Here is a 3,837-nt window from a genome sequence, read left to right on the forward strand (position 1 = left end):
GGCATAGCACGCTGCTGGCCATGGCCGTGGCTTGACAAGCTTGCCAAGGCCGGGGCATGGCGTGCTGCTGGCCAAGGCTTTGGCATGCCATGTTGCTGGCCAAGGCTGTGGCATGGCATGCTGCTGGCCAAGGCTGTGGCATGGCATGCTGCTGGCCAAGGCCGTGGCGTGGCATGCTGCTGGCCAAGGCCGTGGCATGACATGCTGGCCAAGGCCGGGGCATGGCATGCTGCTGGCCAAGGCCGTGGCATGGCATGCTGCTGGCCAAGGCCGTGGCATGACATGCTTGCCAAGGCCAGGGCATGGCATGCTGCTGGCCAAGGCTTTGGCATGCCATGTTGCTGGCCAAGGCTGTGGCATGGCATGCTGCCCTAGGCCAACGTGCCACCGCCACCGCCGCGGGCCGCCACTCGACGCATCCCGTGCTTGGCTATGTAGTTTCGATGCCACAAGCCAATGCCACAAGCCAAGCGATGGCATGTGCCAAGCGCCCGCCTAGGCATAGGCGTGGCCTGTGGCCTGGCCATGCTGGCCAGCCTTAAGGGAGGTGCCCCCCCCTTATAATAGCCTGTTAAGCCCTTTTCAATCTGGCAGGAGGAAACATCAAGCATGTTCGAGGAGTCATAATGGGGTTTTTTTAAAAAGTAATGGTTTTTTGCCAAAACTTTCAACATGAAAGTTGTATGAAATAATTTAATACACCATAAAAAAAATTATAAAAAAATATTTGGCCACCGGAATATTTTATTTTAATTTATTTCAATTTTAATACTTAAAAAATAATAAAAATTACTAAAAATACTCAAAAAATTCTAGAAAAATTCCAACAATTATAAGATGAGGCACTAGTAATTATAGTAATTTTTTTAATTATTTTTTTATTTTTAATTTATTTTATTATAATTTTTATGAGTAAATAAATAATTAAAAAGCCCGACGAACGTGCAAAAACTCTTAGAGAAACCCAGCAAGCATCGGATAGCTCGAATGCAAATAACAAACGCAACAGGCAACTTCCGAGGGACATACTTTTCCCAACAAGCTTCCACTGGGGAAAGCACTAGCAACGTGTTCGCAAGTCAAAGGCAACCAAACCGGCTATTACCCGAGGGACAAGCATTTCGCAGGGCAACATATACGTAAGTCAAAGCCAAACCAAATGGCAATTACACGAGGGACAGGATTGCTTGCCAAGGGCGTGGCATGCGATGTTCTAGCCCAAGGCCAAGGCACGCCACGCTGCGGGACAAGGCCGTGGCAAGACATGCGGCTGGCCTTGGCCTTGGCATGGCATGCCGCCGGCTTTGGCTGGGCTGCGTTGGCCTTGCCATGGAATGTTGCTGGCTTCGGATGGGCTGCCTTGGCCTTGGCCTTGGCCGTGGCATGGCATGCTGCTGGCCTTGGCCTTGGCCTTGGCATGGCATGCTGCTGGCTTTGGCTGGGCTGCCTTGGCCGTGGCATGGCATGCTGCTGGCTTTGGTTGGGCTGCCTTGGCCGTGGCATGGCATGCTGCTGGCCTTGGCCTTGGCATGGCATGCTGCTGGCTTTGGCTGGCCTGCCTTGGCCGTGGCATGGCATGCTGCTGGCCTAGGCCTTGGCATGGCATGCTGCTGGCTTTGGCTGGGCTGCCTTGGCCGTGGCATGGCATGCTGCTGGCCTTGGCCTTGGCATGGCATGCTGCTGGCTTTGGCTGGGCTGCCTTGGCCGTGGCATGGCATGCTGCTGGCCTTGGCCTTGGCATGGCATGCTGCTGGCTTTGGCTGGCCTGCCTTGGCCGTGGCATGGCATGCTGCTGGCCTAGGCCTTGGCATGGCATGCTGCTGGCTTTGGTTGGGCTGCCTTGCCTTGGCCTTGGCATGGCATGCTGCTGGCCTTGGCCTTGGCATGGCATGCTGCTGGCTTTGGCTGGCCTGCCTTGGCCGTGGCATGGCATGCTGCTGGCCTAGGCCTTGGCATGGCATGCTGCTGGCTTTGGCTGGGCTGCCTTGGCCGTGGCATGGCATGCTGGTGGCCAAGGCCTTGGCATGGCTTGCTGCTGGCTTTGGCTGGCCTGCCTTGGCCGTGGCATGGCATGCTGCTGGCCTAGGCCTTGGCATGGCATGCTGCTGGCTTTGGTTGGGCTGCCTTGGCCGTGGCATGGCATGCTGCTGGCCTTGGCCTTGGCATGGCATGCTGCTGGCTTTGGCTGGCCTGCCTTGGCCGTGGCATGGCATGCTGCTGGCCTAGGCCTTGGCATGGCATGCTGCTGGCTTTGGCTGGGCTGCCTTGGCCGTGGCATGGCATGCTGCTGGCCTTGGCCTTGGCATGGCATGCTGCTGGCTTTGGCTGGGCTGCCTTGGCCGTGGCATGGCATGCTGCTGGCCTTGGCCTTGGCATGGCATGCTGCTGGCTTTGGCTGGCCTGCCTTGGCCGTGGCATGGCATGCTGCTGGCCTAGGCCTTGGCATGGCATGCTGCTGGCTTTGGCTGGGCTGCCTTGGCCGTGGCATGGCATGCTGCTGGCCTTGGCCTTGGCATGGCATGCTGCTGGCTTTGGCTGGCCTGCCTTGGCCGTGGCATGGCATGCTGCTGGCCTAGGCCTTGGCATGGCATGCTGCTGGCTTTGGTTGGGCTGCCTTGGCCGTGGCATGGCATGCTGCTGGCCTTGGCCTTGGCATGGCATGCTGCTGGCTTTGGCTGGCCTGCCTTGGCCGTGGCATGGCATGCTGCTGGCCTAGGCCTTGGCATGGCATGCTGCTGGCTTTGGCTGGGCTGCCTTGGCCGTGGCATGGCATGCTGGTGGCCTAGGCCTTGGCATGGCTTGCTGCTGGCTTTGGCTGGCCTGCCTTGGCCGTGGCATGGCATGCTGCTGGCCTAGGCCTTGGCATGGCATGCTGCTGGCTTTGGCTGGGCTGCCTTGGCCGTGGCATGGCATGCTGCTGGCCTTGGCCTTGGCATGGCATGCTGCTGGCTTTGGCTGGGCTGCCTTGGCCGTGGCATGGCATGCTGCTGGCCTTGGCCTTGGCATGGCATGCTGCTGGCTTTGGCTTGCCTGCCTTGGCCGTGGCATGGCATGCTGCTGGCCTAGGCCTTGGCATGGCATGCTGCTGGCTTTGGCTGGGCTGCCTTGGCCGTGGCATGGCATGCTGCTGGCCTTGGCCTTGGCATGGCATGCTGCTGGCTTTGGCTGGCCTGCCTTGGCCGTGGCATGGCATGCTGCTGGCCTAGGCCTTGGCATGGCATGCTGCTGGCTTTGGTTGGGCTGCCTTGGCCGTGGCATGGCATGCTGCTGGCCTTGGCCTTGGCATGGCATGCTGCTGGCTTTGGCTGGCCTGCCTTGGCCGTGGCATGGCATGCTGCTGGCCTAGGCCTTGGCATGGCATGCTGCTGGCTTTGGCTGGGCTGCCTTGGCCGTGGCATGGCATGCTGGTGGCCAAGGCCTTGGCATGGCTTGCTGCTGGCTTTGGCTGGCCTGCCTTGGCCGTGGCATGGCATGCGGCTGGCCTAGGCCTTGGCATGGCATGCTGCTGGCTTTGGTTGGGCTGCCTTGGCCGTGGCATGGCATGCTGCTGGCCTTGGCCTTGGCATGGCATGCTGCTGGCTTTGGCTGGCCTGCCTTGGCCGTGGCATGGCATGCTGCTGGCCTAGGCCTTGGCATGGCATGCTGCTGGCTTTGGCTGGGCTGCCTTGGCCGTGGCATGGCATGCTGCTGGCCTTGGCCTTGGCATGGCATGCTGCTGGCTTTGGCTGGGCTGCCTTGGCCGTGGCATGGCATGCTGCTGGCCTTGGCCTTGGCATGGCATGCTGCTGGCTTTGGCTTGCCTGCCTTGGCCGTGGCATGGCATGCTGCTGGCCTAGG

The sequence above is a fragment of the Camellia sinensis genome, unplaced genomic scaffold (genome assembly GCF_055761805.1).
Source record: "Camellia sinensis isolate YWXY unplaced genomic scaffold, ASM5576180v1 Unanchor4, whole genome shotgun sequence".
NCBI lineage: Eukaryota > Viridiplantae > Streptophyta > Magnoliopsida > Ericales > Theaceae > Camellia > Camellia sinensis.